The sequence below is a fragment of the Ictidomys tridecemlineatus genome, chromosome 6 (genome assembly GCF_052094955.1).
Source record: "Ictidomys tridecemlineatus isolate mIctTri1 chromosome 6, mIctTri1.hap1, whole genome shotgun sequence".
NCBI lineage: Eukaryota > Metazoa > Chordata > Mammalia > Rodentia > Sciuridae > Ictidomys > Ictidomys tridecemlineatus.
Genome location: NC_135482.1, coordinates 184,408,167 through 184,432,128, shown reverse-complemented (window position 1 = coordinate 184,432,128; position 23,962 = coordinate 184,408,167). Strand labels below are relative to the sequence as shown.

The window sequence follows — 23,962 nt, the reverse complement described above, 5'->3', positions numbered from 1 at the left end:
TTGTTGAATAATTTCCATATATTTATTGTATTTCTTTTGAGAAGTGTCTCTTTAGTTCTTTTGCCCATTTATTAATTGGGTTACTTGTTTCTTTGATGTTGAGTGATTTTAATTCTTTATATATTCTAGATATTAATCCCCTCAGGAGCAGATATATAAACAGATACATAAAGAAGACATTCATATGGTAACTTGGTTCCCTTAAGTATCTGGTAATATCATATTCAATAAAAAAAAATGTATTATCCATAGAAAGGTTTTTTTCACAGTGATCATGTTAATGATATAGAACACTGGATATAATGGATATAGAACACTGAGTAATATATGTGTAAATAAATAGTTATTTGCCAGGGTCATGAACATTTATTCCCTCATTATTTGATTTCCAAACAGAAATTGTTCTGTATCTGCTGTAAAAAAATTTTTGGCAAATTGGAGTTTTTTTCTCTGAGATTTTGGGTTGGGGACAGAAGATTCAAACTATAGTAAGGGTTCATCTCTTGGAGACAGAAGAGGCAAAACCTGAAGTTATCCATAAGCATCAGAGGGAGATTGGTTATAGGATCCCTCACAAATCATAAAACCTGAAGATGCTCAAATCCCTTGTAGAAAATGTATCATATTTTTATACAATCTACCATGTCCTCCAGATTTTAAATCATCTCTACATTGCATGTAGTACCTAGTACAATGTAATGTCATGTAAATGGTTGTTATTCTATTTGTTTAGGGAATAATGACAAGACAAAGACTGTACACGTTCATTTCTGACATTTTTTTCCCTAATCTTTTTTATGTGTGCTTGGTAGAATCAGATGTGGACCCCATGGATGGATATGGGAACTCATTGATATGGAGGGTTGACTGTGACTGAGAAAGAATGAAAGGATGTTAATGACCTATAGAAACAAGGAAAGAGGAGACGTGGAGGGAGGGAGGGAGGGGGAGAGAAAGAGAGTAGGACACTTTTCTTTTCCCTTGGGCTCAGGAGTCAGGCTGTATTCTTGTGCTGAGGTTCTCTGAGACAAACTTACAAACCTTGCAATACACTCCCCTTTTATCTGTTGAGACTAACAACAAAACAAAATGATTTATGTTACTTCCAACCAAAGAACCAAAGATTTCTAACAGTTACATATCTTTGAGGTGATATCAGACAACTCCATATCAATAATTATTCTAAGATTCATTGATTCCTAATTATCTAATATCCTCTCAGAGAAATAATCTATGATCTACAAAATCACAATCCATGGGCAAAATCCTTTGGAGAACTTCTTGGTCCTTTAGATCAATCTTTCCCTTTTTTATTTTTCTCTTTTTCTGGGCTCTTTCTTTTAACTTCAGCTCTATTTTTCAGTCTTGATCAAGCAATTCTCCTAGTAGGGTCCATTCATTAGGTAATTAAAAACTGATTCCATCAATCGGCTTATTCTCACCTAGTCCTAAGAGAGAAAGCAGCTTATTGGCCCTCTGGCCATGTTCTCATGTGGTGAAACCAAACTTCAAAACAGATTTAGTCATTAATTTAGCTTCCATCCTCCTGATGTTCCATCCAGTCACATAGTTCATGTACATTGAGACGTGAATTTAGCAAATAATGCACATGATCCCCAAACCTGCCTACTCTCGATAAGAAAACTGTGGTTTCTAAGATGATTACAGTGAATTACACTTGCATCCGCCTTTTTATCAGTATTCCTGATGGAACAGATTCAAGAAATGCCTTGTACAATAGCTCCTTCTCAGAGGGTCACATTGTCTCTTAGCTTAAGAGAATTGGGAAGTAAGAGATCAAGGCAAACTACTTATCCAGGAACACACAGTCCAAAGCAAGGCTGTGATCTGAACCCAGTTCCCTAAGTATATCACTATTAAAGTGGTCTCCACCATATGAAGCAGTTTCTAAATAAGTAGTCACCTCTATTAATTCTGCAGTAGAAAAAAGGGAAAATGCAAAATAAATTCCCTCATCATTTGGAGAAACAATGTGAATTCTTAGAATATTTAAATTTAAAAGCAAATGTAATTATATTTTAATTTTAAAATAATGGGGGGCGGGGGAGAGAGAGAGAAACATCCTTGAGATTGTACATTTCTACTAATGTTCTAAAAGAACTTAGCTTCTTTCCCTTCTGACAGGTCATATAGGCTCTTGCCACACACTGTCCTCTGCACACTGATGGGGACACATTATTGATGCCATAACTCTTAAATGTGGGGCTAATGACTGGCTTGAGAGCAGCACACCCCTTCCCACAGTAAGTTCTCATGGAGACGCTGCCTTTTTTGCAGCAGCAGCTGTTTGCTGTTTGCAAGGTTTATTTCCACCTACAGTTCTACTCTTGAACCTCATCATCCACCCACAGTCTTTGTTGAAAATGAGCCACCCCACTTGTGCACATGGCCTCCTACTGAAATCTGCCAGACACAGTGAGTTCCCAGCACTCGGTGGCCATATTCCATTTTCTGAGGGAGTTTGTATAAACCTCCCGTGGTCACTGCACTTAAGCTCATCCTGTAACAGCTGTCTGGGCAGCCTGCTGTCATCTATATTCTCTGCTTGGACAACCTCGATAAACTGTTATGACAAGTATCACTTTAATCTATTAATCAACACAAAATGTGCAAGACATGGTGTGAAAGGACAGGACACACTCCTTTTGGTGAGTTAGCTGGGGAGATGATAAAACACACAGGAAGAGACAACGTACAAGCCCAATGAATGCAGTAATAACTAATCATGTAAAGGGTCACAGAGAACGTGGGAAATGAACTTGGTCTGAAAGATGAGCAGGATTTCTAAAGCAAGCTGGGGCAGCAAGAGGGGAGACAGTCATGTGGCAGTCACTGCTCACGCAACACTCATTTTGTCCCCAACTAATGTCCTAAGGATTTTATACACACTATCTCCACGAATTCCCTCAAAATTATTGCTTGTGTTAATATTTTTCTCTAATTTTACTGATAAGTAGCAGAGGCTCAGAGAAGTTAAGTCATTTTTTTTCATTCCTTCCTCAAGAAAGGAATTCATACTCTTGAAGTTTACACAATGATAAACAGCAGGAGCAAGGACACAGAGGGAGGGCTGCGAAAACAGATTTCATAATGTTGGAGCATTAAGAAAAGTAAACTGGACAATACAACAGGTCCTGCTGCAGGCAACTGGATGGATATCTGGGAATTTCTGTGTAGGGCTAGGTAGGAGGAAGGAAAAGTTTAGCAAATGGAAGGAGAAGAATTGCTATGGATGATACTGGTCAAAACCATGGGCTGGTGTGGGGACAGAAAGAAAAGAGAAAGCTGTTTGAGCCACCGAAGAGGACCAACCAGTTAGGTCTAGCTTGTATGTGGTAAGAGAGCTTCCGCTCCACCCAGCTCATTCAGAAAATTTTAACAATTGTCCTTGGTTTACCAAAGAAGTATGAAAAAAAGATTGATAAATATATTTTTTTTAAATCAGCCTATTCTCAAGGTTTTTGATCCTGTTCTCACCCCTAACTTTACTCTAACCTGGATTTTACTGAAAAAATTTCAGTCAGTACACAATAGTTAGGTATGGCTATAAGGATAAAAGCATAACATAAATTTACAAATTTCTGAAGGAAGGTGTATACAGAAACAGGTAGATTTCTAAAACTTTATCATATTTTACAACCAAATGATTTTAGTACAATCATCTGTCTGTATAAATGGGGGATTAATGCCAGAACTCTCCTGCAGATATCAAATCTGCATATGCTTAAGACCCTTTTAGAAATGCTGTCATATTTGTGTATAACCTACCAAGCCAATTTTATTACCCCATACACATTAAATCATCTATAGATTACTAATATTACCTAACACAATGTAAATGCTATGTGAGTGGTTGTTATAGTATGTTGATTAGGGCAAAATGACAAGTAAAAGTCTGTACTTGTTCATTGTACATGCAATTTTTTCCAAATATTTTTGAAGCATGGTTAGTTGAATCTGCAATGCAGAATATATAGATACAGAAGGCCAACTGTACCAGTTTTTCTGTAATTGAGTTTATATTTCAGGCAATTTGGAAGATGGATTTTTGAGTAGAAGAATCAATACTGGGATCCTTATCAACCAGATCTAAATCTTTATTGGACAGTTGGTCAATCGCTCGTCATTTTAAAAACTACAAATAAAAAAACATCTGCATAGGTCTCTATCTTAGGGAAAGATGTAATTCTTTAACATTATCAATAAATATTTGTTGTAAAACTTTTAGAAAAAGAGATCAGGATGAGCTTTTTCATGAAATCTATCATCAAGAACTGGACAGAATAGTTAGGCCTGATCTAACAACAAAACAACCACAACAATAAAAAACTGGACTTTTTTACCTTTAAAATAAATCACAATTTCACGGGGGGGGGGGAGATTCTTTTCATTTACTTTATTCAATGCAATTGAGCTTATGTTAAATTTCATAATCTTTAATTCATTTTTTATATATAATCTTTATCTATGCTTAAGATTTTCCCAGACTCATGTTTGCATTTTTCTTTATATAGTATTCGAGTTTTCCAAAATATCATATAAAGAAACTTTCTTTAAACAAACCTTTGTGAAGAAAATCAGCATAATACTTCTGAAAAAATAAGTTATGACCATTGCTCTCTTACTGAGATCAAATAGCTGCAGAAAAATGTAAAGGTTAGGAAAGAATAAAAGATTCACCAACTTTCTATTTTTAAACACCTGGTCATTTCTTTGTGTAAGAGTTGTAAAATGGTGCAGAGATTCAGACAACATGTGTATGCTTCTATTAAAAAATGCATTCTATATTTTCATATGTTTCCGTGTCACTTCTGTTCTGTGACTAAAGCATTTCACTTCCCTAAAGACTTAAAAATAGAAAGTGCACCTAGAAATTTGAGTCGAATTGAGAGGAAGATGAAAAATGAATCACCAGAATGTCTAAGCTTGATATAGAAGAGGCTACCTGAATGTTTGGCTTTTGGTGTGCTCCAAACTGGAAGCCTTAATTATGATACATGAAGCCATTAATTCTTGTTTAGGTCTGAATGTTAATGGAATAATGATTTTTAATTGAGTGCTTAAGATTCTTAAGTCACTTTAAAAAGCTATGCAAGTGCTTAAATCATACAGATAGTTCAGGAAAAATAAGGAAGGTTTAGGGCACAAATTTCATCAGCAATCTCAGATTCATAGTTGAAGGTTGAAGGTGAAGAAATTTGTATGAGTCCACAAATTAATTTCAGAAGTTAATGTGATGCATTAGCATGACTGTGAGACACTGATGATATGATTTGTCTGCAAAATTATGTAATTTGTTATTTTCCAAACTATTTGATTAACCTGCAACTTCCATAAAACTGAAACATGTTTTTGAAGCACAATCGCCTGATTAACATTCTTTAATTAACACATTGTCCTAATATTTAGATTCACTAGACAGATAACTTGATTTTTCTTTTTCCTCAAAGGCCTTGACTGACACAAAGAAAATGGATGGCAGATGAAAACTGTTTGTTTTGATCTTATGTGAAATGACCTCTTCAGGATTTTTTAAAATCATCTTATAGCTCCCCATCAATCATGTTGTTTATGAAATCGTCTTCAGTTAAAATTTTGCTGTCAACCATTCCCCTTCCAAAATTTCTTTCCAGTTCCTGTTTATGTACAAGCATTTATCCATCTTTTCATTAAACATCTAACAAATCCCAGGTAATCTATACCATACTTGCTTATATCCTTGTTTCCTGGATATGCCAGACTCAAGTTTCACACAAAATTTTCTCCCTCCCTGAAATTCCCTCTCATTTCTCTTCATCCAACAGACTCTCACCCATCCTTTAAGAATCAGCTTAAATTTCACATAAATTTCTTTCTTTTTTTCTTTTTTTGGACCTGTCCAAATCACAGTCATCTTAGCCATAAAATCATTTTTTAACTGGCCTTTATAATTAGGGCCCTCTTTTGTGGTTACTGACTTTCCCTGCCAAATGTGTCTTATATGCTTGCAAGTTGGCAAGATCCATGTTAGGGATGCAAGACGTATTTTTTGCACAGCACTGAACACAGTGCATATTTAGTGCTGAAAATTATGTGTTGAATGTGACAAAGAATGATTAAATGGCTGATTGGCTGACAGTGAAGGACTGAATCTGACTGGTTGCCCAGAAGTTACTAAAGCACATAAGTTATGTCAGAAGGCTGAGGAGTCAGGATCGTGGTGTGACAGACTTACTAATTCAGTCTAAAGAAATCAACAGCAATGCCGGAAGTCTCAAAAGAGCTGGAAGTCGATTCATTTGCAATTGGAGGCCACAGAAGTCCCTGAGTCCTCTCCCTCAAAAAGAAGTTAATGTAAGTCCAGGGTCACATATATTTTTGCACCGGGGAAGCACAGGCAAGGACAAAGTGGAAGACAGGTATCAGAGAACAAATGCTTTATCCATCCAAACCTGCCCACCCAGAAACATTGACATAGTGTCTATGCAGTATCCTCTTTCACTCCAAACAGTGCTCACCTTTCTCTTCCTGGGGCTTTCCTGGGTTTATCCTTCCGAAGCTCTGCTCTGGGTCTTCTGTCCTGCCTAAGCCCACTCTCTCTTTCATAAAACTTGGACGCATTTTTCACAACCTTCTCCACTCCATAGGTTTGTAGCTGAGGAAAATATCTCCCCAATAGCATCTGAACAAGAGATTTCACTGCCTTCATGACAAAGAAGGATGAAAATGTAGAAAGATGGAAAAAGTGTATGAGCATTGGAAATCTGTTGGGCTATGTTGTTGGTTTCAGAACCTCTTATTAAATGGTTACCATCTGCAGACTATCTGCACAGGTACAACACCAGACTTCATTTCATGCTTTAGACCCAAATAAGTTTCACGCAGTTTCCTTCACGAGGCCTTCAAGGAAGAAGGCAAGCATCGCTGCTTGACTCTTGTAGGTGTTCCTAACATGTGCCATTTTCCTCTCTGTAACATGACTGCATTTATAAGTATTTGTTCAGTGATGGCTTTTCCTAAGTTGAAAGCCCATAAGCGTAGTGATTCTGCTGTGCACTTAACTGCTTATGTGCACTGTGCCATTATGGTGTCAACACAGTGCCAATCAGTACAATGATGGCTGAATGAAGAAACGGGCCCTTGACTCAAACTTAGGTCATCCTTAGGAAATGCGACCATATGACTTAATAAGCTATTCACAAATCCCCAGTACTCATTTAATTGCTTCACCTCTAGAGGTCAAGAGTCTGAAATGCCACAGTTGTAAAAAAAAAAAAAAACTTACATCAACAAAGAACTTTTTTTTTTGGATAATAGAAACTCACCCCGGGCCACCAATGTGCCATCCATGTTTCCTGTGTTCCTCTTATTTCTGTGAAAAGTTTTCTACAGTTTTCGATTAGATGACTGAAAGCCAAACAAGGATAGAAATGGGGCTGGAGGAAACAGTGAAATATGGGTATGAATACATTAAAAGAGGAACAAGGGAAGTCTTGAGAAGGAAAGTGAGAGGAGATACAGAGAATGGGAAAAGATAATGAAATATATAAAGGAATAAGCACATTAAGGAAGACGAGGAAGTTTCTGACCAGGTACCTATGAAGCATTTTCCAAGGCTGTCACTTATGTGGAGACATTCCATCATCTGGCAGTTGAGTCTCCACCCTGGTGGATGACTTTTAATGGATGAGGGAACAGGAGACAGTGTCTCAGCTGAACGTTTTCAATCATGAAGGAGCTGCGCTGCCAGATGTGCTACTACTTAATAAGGTAGATCATAAACCTGGAACACATGGGCATCTGCTTCCAACATTTCAGGGAAAAGTGGATGGAAAATTCTATTATGAATCTGAAAAGATTAACTTTTTAATAAAATCATTGATTAGCTGAGATGAGATATGTTGTAGTTATATCTCAAAACTCTCGTGCACTTTCTTAACAGGAAAACACGATTTTGCTAAAAGAAGAACACAGTGAATATTTGAGGAGGAATAATTGTTAACAACAAGGAAAATCTGTAAATAGGAATGAGAAGTCTTAAACTCTACAATAGACTCAATAACTAGTCATGAGCTCTAAATACACATTAGACCGTAATAAAGATGTCTAGAGATATTTTAATATTTCTTTTTTTGTTTTGAATTTCCAAGATTCATTTTATACTTTCAATTGTTTTCTTGGATTCTAAACATAGCTGAGGCAAATAATGACCCTCACAAAATAAATCTGTTGTATGGATAAGAGACTAAGAGGAACCACAGATATTGCTTCTTTGCTATCAGCTAAATAAAGCTTAGAGGAAAAAAAAGGACACTGGTTCTTCTACCTTATTTAAAACTCAATTTAAATGATTATGTGTATGGGTAGCTATTACTCTGAGACTAGCAATAATATTTACATATCAAATTACATTTTTCCTGCTACACAATGACAATGATAATATTATATAAATTATTAATACAATATTAATGGTATTAATCATATTATGATAATGATTATTGTGGGGCTGGGATGAAACTCAGGCTGTGTGCATTCTGGGTAATTGCTTTAACACTGACCACTGTTACCCAACTTTGATTCACTGGGGAGGGTAAATGTTTAGGGGACTGTATTTTCCCTTCTTGTTTACTGAAGTTTATAGTAGTCATTTGATTTCATAAACAAGCAAGACATGATCTGGATCCAAAAAAACTTTAAAGACTAAAAGCTATAGTTTATTGTTTTTTTTAATATATTTAAAACTCCACTGACATGGAGATTATTCCCATAAAAAAAGCCTTGATTGAGAGGTAAAGAAAAGATCTCTTTGGAATACACTTTTTCTCCTACTATAGAATATTAATCCATGTCTGTCAGGAAGGAAAATGTGTTTCATAAGTTTAACAGTAAATAAACCTATTTCTCCTCTGAAAGCTATTCTTGGGTCATTTGATAAGGTTTAGAAAGTTTGGGCATAAAAGTCAAACCTGAATTCATTCATCAGATTTTACCTGCAGGTGGTTATATTGCGATAGAGAATCGTTTCTTGCAGTAAAGTAATACCCAGCTACTTTTCCATAATATTATCTTTAAGGCAGCATGCCAAGTTCAGATTACTTAGTTGGTTTCATTAAAAAAAAATACAAGAACAACAAGAAGATATTGCCAGATTTAAACAACTCTGAAAATACCGTGGTTTATATAAATGTACTTGCCATTAAATGGGTGAAGAAATACCAAAGGAAGAAAAATACTAAAAATTAAAATGTATTTTCTATTGCTTCTTTTTTTACTTGAATCCATTCCCAAGCAAGGCTTCCATTTAATTTAAAGAATTCTTTAGAGTCCAAGCACATTGATAGGCTGCACAAAGCGACTCCTGGAGGAGACATTATGTTTGTAATGTGCCTCTATTTCTGCAACCTATTTACCTCATAAAGCTTGACAGATGACTGCACAGCACAACCTCCGATTCATGCCGGGTTCATACTAAAAACTCTAGTGTGAACATTACTGACATTATATACATACATTTTTGCTGTGAGATGTTGGTGTAGAAGGGTATGTCTTAAAAGAAGAAGTGCTTTCTCTCAATATTATGAAGGTTATAAACCGCTCCATATGCATTCAGTAACTTTAAAATATGGCCCAAAGGATGACTGAGAAATAGGTATTTCAGAATAAGATTATCATAAATCAAAAACTGGGAGTTCAAATGGAAAACCAAGATAACACAACACTTTAGATATTAGTTGTTAAGAAACAGGGGCTTAATTTGAATTTTTATGTTCATCCTAAATACTGTCGCATTAACATAAATTGGTGATCTCTGATAGCCATTTTCTCCTCTCAATCTGTGATACCGCAGTGAATGCAAGTAAAAGCAACAAATTTATCAGATGATGGGAAAACCACCAAGGGTCTTCTCTAACTGGGGCCCTAGGAGTCAATACTAAAGGAAGCATGAACTAGCCATCTTGCAAGTCTGCTCAAAACTGTTTTACCCAACTGTCCATAAATACATAAAATACATTCACCTTCATTACACAGTCGTTGGCCATGTCATAATATACGTATGAAAAAATCAGTACTCCAAAGAGCCTGTAGGAGATATATGAGCTTCAACTATAAAGAGCTTTTATATAAAAATAAAAAAATGATTTAAGAAAATACATGCTCTTCTCTGTACACAGTCCCCTCTGGAGGCTAAAAATAGTTTAATCCCCTGAGAGGCCACTAGGACCTCCAATGCAGAACTTCTCCTTGGGAATTCTTTCAGAACCTGAAGTGGCTACAGATTGCAGTATTCATCGAAATGACATTGTGCCCCCGTAATAATAAATCTCACCTTTGTCAACAGCTAAAGGTTAGACAGGTTAACTTTTAAAGGTGTGAGACTGGCTTTCTTCTTTGGCTTAATGACTGAGGCTGAACTGTGAACTAGAGGTATGACTAGACAGGCATTCCTACAGAGGACCCTAAATCCAGAAACCCAGAGGAAAACATATTCAGCAAAGTCTTAGCTCTCCAGGAAACAAGATACAAATATTAATTCGATTGATGATTGTAGAGATGTATAATCCCAGTGAACCACAGTGTGAGATGAGCTGGCCTTTCTGTGCAAGGCAGCTAATAAGTGCCTTCAAATTCATCACCATCATCATCATCATTGTCATCAGCATGGTCATCACCATCATCTCCCCTGTGTTATGCATCTGATAGTTACCTATGTGGTACACAGACAGGTGTTCTTGATGGAGGAAAGGGAAAAGGACTGAGGAAAGGAAGCAGTCATGGTTACTGAAAGCTGTTTCTATGACACAGCTATATCCCAGATTTGGGGGTAGGGTGTGGGATTGAGGTATTCTGATATGAATATAAAAGACTCTAGAAAAATAAATTAAAAGAAGTGCTGTATTTTAGAGATGATAACTGAATCCCAACAAGAAAATTAGGCAGCTAGTAAAGAGTGGAAATGAGAGGAAGTCCCAGATGGTCTGACATTTTTGTTGAATACTTTTCCCATCAGGCCCTGATTTCAACCTGGCAGTTGACAAATCTTATCATGAGATCCTGGTGGATGAGTAGCAGAAACATCAGCTGGAGAACAATAACAGAAGCAGGTCGATTCAAAGTTTGTCCTCACAAGAGTTGTAAAATAGCCTTCTCACCCTGGAAGAGGTTATAAAGAGAGTTCAAAGCCAGCCTCAGTAATGGCGAGATGCTAAGCAACTCAGTGAGACCCTGTCTCCAAATAAAATACAAAATTGACATTTTGAAACTTTTCATAATGGAACAGCCATAAATATGTTAAATTATGTTTGTACATAATTATCAGAGTGTTGTTTATGAGAAGAGCAAACAGAAAACTGCTTATTATTCAGTTAATACTAAGGAAGAGAGCATCTCCTACTACAACACTGTTCAAAGTTTAAGAGCAAGCCACAGTTCAATCTGGGTTTTGATGTGTGAAAATGAAAAGATGTTAGTAATAGAAGTGAAGAAAAAGGTTACAAAAGAGGGAGAGCTATGAACTCTTTGGTATTGGTTTGTTGATATTTCTATATATATTGCTTGAATATATAACATTTATCTATCTATACACACACACACACATATATAAATATAACAGTGCTATGGTAGACACAGAAATGTTGATTGCAATTGTAGTGTCTGTTATTTTCTTTTAGCTATTACTAATTAACTCCTGATATAACTAAAGGGCAAATGTATTTTAAGATAGGCAAATAAGTATTTGCAACCACAATAAATCTCACTTTTATGTATAATTGTAATGTACTAATTTTAAAAATAATACAAGGGAGCCCATTAGAGTAGAAGAAGGGACTCAAGGAAGGGGAAGAGGAGAGGTTCTAGGGGAATGAATTTTATCAAACTATGTCCTTTGCATGCAAGAATTTATCACAATGAATCCACCTATTATATATAATGATAATACAACAATAAAAATCACAGAAATAAATAAATATATTTGTAAAATGAAATAGATCACATGACCAGTGCTCAGCTTCAGATTCATATTTACAAAATATTTGTTTTATTTTCCTGATTATTAAATGCAAACGTGCTTGTGAAATAGTATTTAGAAAGGACATCAAAATTTGTGTAAGAGCTAGGCATGATGGTACCACCTAGGCAGAGCTAGGCAGAAGGATTACAAGTTTGAGGCCAGCTTCAGCAACTTAGTGAGAACCTATCTCAAAATAAAATAATAAATGAATAAATAGATCTGGGGGTGTAGTTTAATGGTGGAGTGCCCCTGGGTTCAATCCCCAATGCCACACAATCACACACAAAATGAGGTAAAAACACAGTTTTCTGATTTTCAAAGTGTTATCATGCTCCTTCTACTCAGTCAGGAAACTATCACTATAAATCTTTTCATAATTCTTGTTTCAGGACCTCTCATGTCCAGGGTCATTCTATACCATATGTCAATGTGACTTGAAAATATACTTCTTCAAAGTATGGGGGTAGCTTATTATATCTGTCATGACCATGTGAATATATATCATAGACACACACATACTGATAGATAGCAATCTATTCGATTAGATTATCACAGTGAATATGAGATTATCTAAGTTAATTTATATTTATTTTACCGAGATAATTCTCCTTACTTAGATAAATATATGTGTACACACACACACACACACACACAAACACACATACATACATTAATAGATAGCTATTGATAGATGATAAAGACAGACTGTTGGCTAGTTTTGCCAAAGGTATACGAGTCTTCAAAAAGCAACTCCTATTAAATAAATTGTATAAAGACAAAATTCCTAGAGTCTTTCAGTAGTTCCGGTCCATTGCCTTGAACAGCTGGTGACTGGAGCTGCATTTCTGCAGGGAGGCGGGGGGACTGGGTTTAGCAAAGCTTTCTCTGAGGGATGAAGGGCAGTAGAGAAGGAGACTCGGCATATTGCACAGGCAAGGTACAACTGCCAATTTAAAGGTAATTTCTCCTGAGGTTCAGATGTTAATAGAGATATACAGAATGGAAACCTAACAAAGCAACCTCACCTACATCTGAAACTAAGTGGGAAAAATTCTCGCTGGCAGTTGACTGGGGGCATAAAACACTAAAAGTAACAGCAGCAACATAATTTGCTTTTCTCTGATTCCTACTTTAAGTATATTTTGAATAATGAAATACACATAGCAATGGACACTGTGAACATTAAGGTAGCAAGACAGTAAAATGGAAAGTGTGGTGTAAACATCACTAGCCACTGGGGAATGTGTTTTGGATTTTAGCATTTTTTACTTAATATTATTTTTAGACTGGGGATGAAAGCTCAGTGATAGAGTACTTGCCTAGCATGCACAAGGTCCTGTGTTTGAATCCCACCACTGCAAAAAGATTACATATATGTTATCATACATATATGTATATAATTTTTATATTTTAGTGCTTTTTAAAAACAACACATTTATATTTCTGCTGACAGGTTTATATTTGAGTCTTTCCTCTGTTTTTTGTCTTTTAACATGCCCAAGTCCTGTCATGGGATCTAATGAGATCAATTTAATTCTCTAACAGAGACCACATGCCCCACTAATAATTTTAGATTCTGTGTTATTTCAAGTTTTTTCATTATAGAAATAAATCATAACAAAAATAACTCAGTGTTCAAGAAATCTTCTCTGTTACTGGTACTGAATTAGAGAAATAAAACTCCAGCAAGGGTGAGGAGAATCATGCAGCATAGGAAAATAATAAGAAAAGTTTTTCTCTCACAAAGATACACTTTCTAAGCAAAAATGTAAGTAAAATTTATAATTTCAAACACTAACTTCCGTGTAATGTGCTTTCTAAGTTCACTTCTTACATAGCATCTATTTAGTAGTCTGGTATAAATTCCCAAAGGATGTCTTGCATAGAGACCATACACACAGATGATCTTTAAAAAAAAATTTAAAAAAATATATATATATATATTTAGTTGAAGATGGACACAGTACCTTTATTTTATTTTTATGTGGTTTTTATTTTTTGTTTATTTTATTGAACCTGGTGCCTCACGCATGCTAGGCAAGTGCTCTACCACTGAGCCACAACCCTGGCCCACACAGATGATCTTATAGAGGAAAAATAAAACAGTCCTGACCCATATGCTGAGTTTTCATCTAAGAGCTTTCCTATTATAGTGCTCTTTTAGGTATCAATAAAAGGACTATTTTAAAGCATTCAATATAACAACCTACATGTATCCATCCTTGACTCAAAACTGGACCCACAGACCCAGTCATCCAATCATCAACAAGTATTTATTGATCATGTAGAGCAAACAAGTTCCTGAAAGTAAATGAAGCCATGCACAGTTCCTTATCTTAATAGTCTACAGCACAGAAGAGACGTGTGCACTAAAGATGCCACTTAAACCTAGAGAGATCAGTGCTAAAAAGGAGGTATGAGTGTCACAACCTGGTGAAGAAGGGAGAGATTAGTTCCGGTGCAATACCATAATCTACTGTTGGCATAGAAACCACCAGGAGGCATGACAAATATCTGGGACACAGACTGTGGAGTCATAAGATGCCTGGTTTTGCAAGACAGACAGCCAGCATATGTCAAAACACTTTGGTCACCAAAGTGAGAACTGGTTTCACATTAATCATCTCAGTTTCCACATGCTTTCTTTTCTCTCTCAGAGCCACCTATTTTTTTTTCTGCATAGATTCTTTTTTAATTTGATGTTTCTATAGGATTTTATGATTCTATCTTATGAATTTCACTGAATTGCTGGTTTCCTCAAAAAAGTGAAATGAGCGGTTTGTCGGTAGACATAAAGACTCTGCCAGTTACCACGAGGTACCAGCAAGAGACACCCATCATTGTTCAGAAGATCAGCTTCATATGGCCATGTAAATTCCTAGTCCAGACAGGAGCAGACAGTGGTTATCAAATGGCACATCTGTCCTAAGGGGGCAGGAAAAAAGAGACTCTTTTGACTTTGCACTGACTACTTCTGAAAAATCAAGTCAAGAGCAATATTTATTTATCATAAATACTCATGATAGTAGTGTAACCTTAGAGATCTCTAGTATACACTATAAATGTGGGGGAAAGTCTATGTTAAAATCATACTAAAAAGGGTTTTTTAAAATTGTTGTTTCCTTGATTATAAGCATAGCTCCATAAAAATCTCTTGTTTCCATGCCAAATATGGTGCATAACATGGTTATTAGTTTCACATTTAGTAGCACTAACAATGTATTTCTAACCACAGAATTACTTCTAATACCCTGTGCCAAGTTGAAGGATGCAAAAATAATTCCTGGGAAAAAAAGCTAGATGTTATACTTGTAAATTGTTTGGTTAAAAAAAAAAATGTCCCCCCCAGGCCTCCATATTATAGATAGTAGCGATTGACAGGCTGCATTACGGTGAGGGGCCTTGAGAAAGCTTTGTTATGAATTTAGACTAACAAGTGAATAACATGTACATAAATGTTTTATAAGTCATCCAAATCAACACTAACCCATTCGCCTTATTAGGATCTAGAGATATCCAACCATATTTTGTAAAATTAAAGTGATAAGCAGTGTATAAGAAAAATTTATATTGTAATTCATTTGATGTCATTTTAATGGATTCAAATTAGTTTTTTCTTTTTACTAGTGTCAGGTTCAATTGTAGATGATAAGTCTTGGCTATTATTGTAAATATATCTTTTGTGCTCAAAATTACTTACAAAATGCTAATCAGGCTTATTTCCTGCTCAGTTCTATTAGCTTAGCCCTTGAAAGCATAGCTCCTAAGATTTAGAGACAGTTTCTGAATAGTCAAGACCTCCCTATGGCGCTGGGAAATTAAATTTGGTTTCTTTCCTGCCTTTGCAGAATGTGTATTCCATCAGGAGTAATTTACTCTAATTAGGGGCTATGTGTTCTGAAAATATAAGTATTTCTTCCAGGAAAGATTAAACGTTGTGTAGTTTTTATGTTTCTGTCAACTTCAAGAAGAAACTGAGGACCAAAAGCATGTGTTAGAAGAATGTACTGTCCCACAGACTCGGCCCAGGGAGAGTTCTGGTCTTTAGAAGGCAAGTGGTCTAATTAATTATCAGGCTACATATTCTGGTCACATGATCAGATAATTAAGAATTGTTTTCCACAACTAAGCAGCCTTCTATACATCTCAGGAATTAATACTGTTTTCATCTTCCTGACCTTTTGCCCAAGGACAATTCCAAGAAGGGACTTTCACCTAAGGGAGAGAGAACAGGCTTCAGAAGGAGTCAATGATGATCATCTTGCTATGAATATCAGGTAGACGCTGTGTTCAGTGGTCTTGAATAATATTTTGCTCAGTGAAGAAAAATAAATGACTGCTCTATTCTATATCCTTTCTATATCTTTATGATATTTGCATGCTATATAAAACTGGCTGCATAGAATTAAGTCAACTAGTTAACATCTGATTGGAATGATTGGAAGTGGAACAGGCAAAATCCCCTCAACATGGAAACACTTGTTTCAAAATCATGTACTAAATATTTCAGCTTCTCTGTTCAGCCTTAACTGTTCAATAGATGCCCAAACACCTGAAACCAAGGAATAGAAAACCCAAAAGAACCTTGCAGGGTTAACTCGTAGGGCATGACATGTTTTACAGCATTCTTGGTTTGCTTTGTTGTCGGTGGCTTTATGTAGAGCATGTGAATCATTCACAGAGTGGCCCCTGGTTTCACTGCTGACCACAAACCACAAACCAATGGTCAGAATGTCCTGGGGACCATCTTGCTAGTTAGCTCCAGTTATGTTCATCCACAGATAATCACATTATTGGTTTTAGATAGAAAATCTCATTGCCTGATATCGACTGCCATTTTCTTGGTTCCATACACTGAGAAACCCACTAATTATTGCACCTAGAAGTGGGGTGTGGCTTCATCACCCTATCTTTAATGAATTCAATGAGGCTGTGTCATTTAATAAATGAAACATTCAAAAACCATGTCATACGGTCACCAGCTTCTCAGAGTTTCTTTCATTATAGCGAAAGATATGTTAGAAAGATTACTGGTGAGTTGCTATAATTTCCCCCTATGATCTGTTTACTACTAAGGTCAATGCTGCTTTCTTCCCTGATAAGAGGTATCTATACCGGAAGGTGTTTAAATGCAGATACCAAACAGTAGGTAAGATAAAATCATATAAAATTCAAATCATGAATATTTCTAGCGGGTAAAATTTACTAGCTTGACTTCTTTAATACCCTAATCTCCTATTTTAGTTAACTCCTAACAATTTGAATCATAAGAGTGGATTTTTTTCACATATATACTTAAATCCTAAAGTTACTAACCTATTGTCATGTTGTAAAACCTCTTGATTATATTTATTCAAGCTGCATTTCTTTCATTATTGTTACATTTTACTTTGGTGTTCTCTTCTAATCTTATTTTCTGGTTAAAAATAAAAACGGGATTATATTTAGTGAATTAAATGGCTATATTCTAACCAAATACATTTCAACCTCTACATGTTATCCTGGTTTTGCTCATCATATTTAAAACTATGGTTACAGAAATTGAGACTTCTGTTGTTATTGGTGGTCTCTGATTTCCTAAATAGGTAATCCAGGATTGAATTATAGGTGATTCCCAGTTTTGGAAACATGTACTATTACTATTCTTGAGTTAAAAAGAATATATCATGCCTATGTACACTAAATTTCTTAGGTAATTAACTTCAAATGTGATTCAGTGATTCAAAAAATTAGAAGCATGTATTCCACATTCATCAAATAAAGTATAATTTAAAATTAATCATATAATCTCTACTTTCTCAGGTATGGTAATGGACTGACTAGAATTAAAGTTTGAGAATCTAATTTCCAGTATTCTAAATTTTATTAGTGAAAAAGTATCAGGGCAAAAATAAGAAAAAGAGCAAACTATCAATGACAAGAGAGTCTCAAAATATCAATGTATGAATATCAAACTGTCTCACAAAGTCATTGCACGTCTGTCAATCAGTGTTAAGAGGCTGGAAATCACACAGAAATCACACCACAGAAGAGAGATCAGTTTCAGTGTTAATGGGCAATCCACTTCTCCCTGGTTCTACTAGCTGTCTCTCAGAACAAGGGGCAGAATCTACATAATGTTTCAACATAGTCAGACTTTCCAAGGTCAGGCCTGATGCCTTCCAATGCTTTTCTGTTGCCAGATCCAACAAAGTAGGAAACAGGCAGCAGACCTCTGGGGTAGCTGCTCAACACCTTCTAATCAGAAAACACAGAACTCTGACGATCCTAGGTACACCACCACTGCCATGCAAAGCTCTTTCAAATTTCCTCATCTTTGAGTTTCTCCTGCCTTTTTCATAGGAACATTGCTATTCCAGTAGGTCCTCCAATTACTCTAACCATACTCTTTGAAGTACAAAACAAGATTAAGTTCTAAAAGCCAGAGTAACTGTAAGGATAAAATGTGTTGATGCTGGCAGTTTGAACACTTTTGCCAATTTAAATCCCCCAAACTTTGGCATAGCTCTGATTTTTATTTCATTTAAATTTAATATTTTACTCATTCTGTGAGAATGCACGAATAGCTATTTCAATAATATTCCAATTAAAGAAGCTGAGCAGCAGCTTCTACATGTTCTCAGAATTGAAAAAAAAAAAGCAATGCATTATCTGTATTTTCTCATGACTAAAATCCAGCTGAACTGTGAATATAAGAATGAGCGGCATTGTTGGCAAAAATCTCTTTTTCTTGATCAACTTTTTTCTGGATGGGCCACTTTTTTTCTTCATTTTACTTGATGTTCCCATTCTGTCTTTTCCTCAGCTGGTTTAAACAAGTGCCTTGGAACTCTTCTCTTGTCTCTAAAATAATATAGTAGTGATTCAATATTTGCTCTTATTTTGCTTTAAAAACAAATTTCAGCATCAATGTAAGAAAATATTATTGGAAATTAATTTTGATTATTTCATTCATGAGATGACAACTTGATACATTTACCTTAAATGTTGAATACATGTCTCAGTTGGGCAGGCATACCCATGTTAGCAATTAGTACTAAGAATATATTTTCTTCATAACATTGAGATAGCCAGTAGTGAAACAGAGAACACACTGCAGAGACATTGTTTAGATACATGTTCTTGATCAAAGGCTTACTGTTAAGGGGAAAAAAAATTGTTTCTTCAGCTATTTCTTAACCACTTTAATCCTTTGAACCATTTTTACCCCTCACTTGATTTTGCTCTAAGTATGGTTTTGCCATTTTTTAAATTTTAGCCTGCAGTGCTGGGGATGGAAACCCAGGTCTTACACATTCTAGCCAAGTACTCTGACTGTAGCCCCTGAAAAATATTTTTCAAATGTCAGGTGATTGTGGTTTAGACTCATTGCTTTGCAAATAATGTAACTTGGCTTTCTATGAATAATCAAAAGCATAAATTATTTATCAATCATTTATTCATTCAACAAATATTTGTTAAGCACAGTGTAACTAATAAAAACAAGAAATATTTAATGATTATTTAATATACACACAAATTATATGTACATATTTATAAAGCATGGACTAAACTTGAATTTCTATACATAAAATCTAGAAGATGTTCAAACTCTCTACCAGCTGGAACTATTTTTCCACACCTATGCACCTGAATGTGGCAGATGCTCAGTAAATCTTTTTCATGTAAGAAAAGGTGCAGATAAATAATGAAATCGTTAAGAGCATCATTCCCAGATGGGATCATTAGAATTTCCTGAATGGAACTGATGTTTCAACTGGACCTCCATGTGAAATTATTCTAAGGTGAGCTGTTTTTTCCTCTTTTCCCCACAGAATTTGTTTTTAATCTCTTTCATAGCAGTTGCTGTATTTTAACCAACCACTTTATATGACTTTCTTTTTGTAAAATACAAGATAATATGCCTGTTTGTTGCCCATTACATCTTTGTGTCCTTCCTAAATATGAACTACTTTGAAGTATATGTAACTATTCCAGTCATGCCTTATGTAAATAATCTTAGATCTTTATAAAGCCTTGTTTTTTCAATGAAAAACATCATAATGTTTATTTTACAACTGAAGATTTCACAAAGTAGGCACATGCCTTGCAGATCTATATATTTTTTTTTTGGCCCAGAAATAAAACTATAATCTTACACAACATTTAAAAAAGTGGTCACCATAGCAACGTGCTCTCAAAATTTTCACCCTGAAGGAAGTTACAGCAATGTCATTTACAAATATAGTCGGATTTTGTAAGCTATTTATTTAAAATATCTATATCCATACACTCCTACATTTATGCAAGTTCAATTTTCAATGCTGATTTCACTCAAAAAATACTTTTTAGCTATAGGGTTATCTTAAACAGCCTACTATTAAGGACTACATTAGGCACGTCTGGGTTAAAATGTAGATGTTAAACTTTATACAAGAGTTTGAATGTGTTGAGTATTGGGGGGAAATTCTGAACATTTAGCCACTGCCCATAACTTATTCATCTGTATATCCTGTAATATTATCTGGATTGTTTAAAGCTTCAAAGAATTTAGATGTTAGAAAAGGGACATGGGTTCATGAGTGCCTCCTGTGTCAGGATAAATGTTAGATGCTGGGGATTGAGAAATTAAAAAGTCCTTGAAGAGCTTATTGCCTAATAAGGAGAACAGATAGATAAACAGACAATTACCCTACAGTCCATTAACCATGTTGGCAGAGTGTAAATTAATAGAGCCATTCTGCAGGGCCATTTGGCAGTGTAAAAGCTGCAAAAACTTGCATACCCTTTATCCAGCAAGTTTCCTTCTAGACATCCAGACATTTATCTCTGGGTGCTTGGCTTCTTTGCTCTGCTTTTCCTAAAATTTTATTCTGATTGTGCATTAGCTTTGTGACCACATAAAAAGTTGCAGGTATGGAAACCAAGAAGTTCAGGTTGGACAGAGGACTACAAAGAACTACAAAGAGGACTATATAGGACTGTAGTAAGATTGGGAGTCTTGCAAAACTTTCTGGGGTATTTGGATTTTATCTAAGGAAATATGAAAGAAAGAAAGTATGAAAGATTTAAGGGGCTGGAAAGAAAAATCTCTAGTAAAACATAATAATTAAACAGAAATTTTTTTGAAGATTGCACAACTTGAGCTAGATGACTGGAAATTAAAAGTTCTAGAATAAAGTGCCATTCTCGGTGAGTCTGTGTAAGCCAACTTCATGCATCAGGTTTATGGTAAGTCACTCTAAGTTATCAGAGAGAATTGGTTTATATGCCAATATAGCCAAATATTGAGTTCAACTTAAGACAACAGAGATTTTAAGTCTACTATTTTTAAGCTCATGTTGACCCCAAACTATTGTATGTCATTTAAATGTTGGCCATCAATGTCCAATGACATTTAGACGCTTTGTCACAATCATGTCCATATAGCATGTGCTAGGAAGAGTGAAGATGCTACCCCTTAAGTTCTGCAACTCTACAACAAAAACCTTTTGTCCAATACTAATTGTGAGCACCCATTATTCCAAAGATATAATTACATTTGGATTTCTTTCTAGGGTCCTGGCAATGACTTCAATAAAACATGGAAAAACGATCATCCAAAGGGAAAAAAAGACTATCAAAATATGCCTTATTCACCAGTATACCACATATCAGCCTCAAAACCATTCTTTTTAGGGTAGGATAAATGAATTTGTATTATTACCAGACTGAGTTCAATAGACTGTTCCAGCACTCTCAAGACAGTAGCTGATCAGCAAAGAGCATCAAGGTAACCTGAGGGATGATGGGCTGGCTTTTGATACCACTGACCTCCTCATATCCTTTGAAATTCTTTCTCTCTTTATGTTTGAAAGACACACATATTTCTAGTCCTTCTTGCTTCTTTTTGACTACTCTCTTGGGTCTCACTTTTGAAAAACTTCCTATTTTTGTCTGTCTGCTCTAGACTTGTTTTTCTGTTTCTTCTTTCTCTTCTTTGACCTCCATTCTTGCTTTTCCAGAATGTATTTTTACCTAAGATTGCAAGACTGCCAATCTTGGTCCATTTGTGATACTATTTAAAAAAGAAAAACAGACTGGGTAATTGATAGACAACCTAAATTTATCTCTCATAGCTCTAGAGCCCCAGAAGTTCAACATGAAGATGCTGGCAGCTCTGGTGCCTTGGGAGGGCCCTAGACCCTACAACCAAGATGGTACCTTGGATGCTGTGTTCTCACATGGCAGAAGGGCTGAAAGGGCAAAAGGTGATGGGAGTTGTATCCTCAAGTGGCAGAAGAGAAAAAGGGGCCAAGCTCACTCCATCAAACCCTTTATAAGGGCACTAATTTCACCTACGGAGCTAGATCCCTAAAAGCCTTATTGCCTACTGTGAGCCCCACCTAATGACAGTCTTACACTGGGGCTCATATTTCAACATAACATTTATAGGGAACATGAGCATTCAAATCATAGCACTGGTCCTCTTCTCTTTGATCTCTCCTGTCACTCTGCAAACTTGTCCTTTCCAAAGCTCTCACTGTTATCACCTTTTCTTTAGACAAATACCAACTCCTTCTCTCCAGCATCAACACTCTCCCAAGGATAAACTCTCGTATTTCCAGCTGCTTTCTGGTTTTAATACTTGCTGCTTCTCAAACCAAATTTACAATGTTCCCACTGACACTAGCTCCACCTTCTCACTTTTCTATTTATAAATGCTATTGCCATTTAAGACACCTAGAGTCACTTATGGGTATCAGCATCCAAGCTATTCCTTCTCTAATGTAAAAGATTCTATCCCAAAGACAATGTAACAAGGGGAGTATTTATGATCTCTTTCCAGTATCACAAACCCTAAATCTACAACTTCTCAAAACAAAATTACATCTCTAGTGATAACATAAAATTTATTTTTATCTTTGAGCTGCTGGTTGTTACTGACCCCTAAGAACAAGATGATTCCGAATAAATAAGCATTTTTTTGAGTTACTGGAAATAGAGGACTGGATTCCTTAACATAGACATCACCAATTTTTTAATCTATCATATACTATTTTATTAAATTAAAAATAATGTATCTTGTGTTAACTTTATAGCTTCCTTGATTAAGGAATTTGAAAAATAAACCCATTTGAAAATTATATTAGAATATTTCCCAGTGTGTATATGTATATTAGATTTTCTCATAAAAATGTGTTTTAACATGTGTAAAATTTGAAAATGGGGTAATTTTTTAAATATCGCATTAGATTCATAAAGGATGCCCCCCAATACCTATGTATAAGAATTTATAACCATATCATATGACTCTTCCTGTGTGACCCAGCTCATTTATTGTAATGTTCAATAGTTCATATGATAATGGGTAGATGTAAAGTAGGCACTATCCATATACATTAGTATACTAAATTGCTGTCATGTTATTGAGTGTATTTATTGATAGTTCCTACTTAAATTTAACATATTATATTAATATATACTAATCCATGGCTGTTTTACTTAGTTGATATAGTTTCAGTGCTTATGGAAGCAAATTTATGTATTATGTTACAGTTATTTTATTTATATTTTTAAAATTTTTATCATTTATTGATGGATCTTTATTTATTCATTTATTTATTTGCAGTGCTGAGAATCAAACCCAGCGCCTCACACATGCTAGGCAAGTGCTCTACCACTGAGCGACAACCCCAGCCCTGTTACAGTTCTTTTATAAGATACAATCACTCCTATATTTTGTCATGTTGAGAATGGAATAATGTTCTTTAAGTACAAAGTTCAAGACAAATCCCAAACCTATAAGAGTTTGGACTTCACTGGAAAGGAGCTCCAGAGAGAATGTGTCTTTACCCTTTGAACAGGAGAAACCTGCATATTGGGAGCTTATACACCTGGGCAACACATCCAGAGAAGATGAACCTGTAAAAACATGCATTACAATTAAGTAAAAGTTTTTTATTCAGTATCTAGTATGAAGGCAAAGAACTT

The 23,962-nt window shown here is 35.4% G+C and overlaps 1 protein-coding gene and 1 long non-coding RNA gene across 5 annotated transcripts in view; one reads left to right on the top strand and one right to left on the bottom strand.

Annotated features, from left to right (window-relative positions):
- Positions 1–23,962, bottom strand: part of Gpc6 (glypican 6) — a 1,046,794-nt gene that overhangs the window by 454,833 nt on the left and 567,999 nt on the right. The gene's annotated exons all lie outside the window — the stretch shown is intronic.
- Positions 6,208–11,252, top strand: LOC144365185 (uncharacterized). Its single transcript, XR_013423470.1, has 2 exons — positions 6,208–6,354; positions 11,009–11,252. It is a non-coding gene; the product is annotated as an uncharacterized LOC144365185 (long non-coding RNA).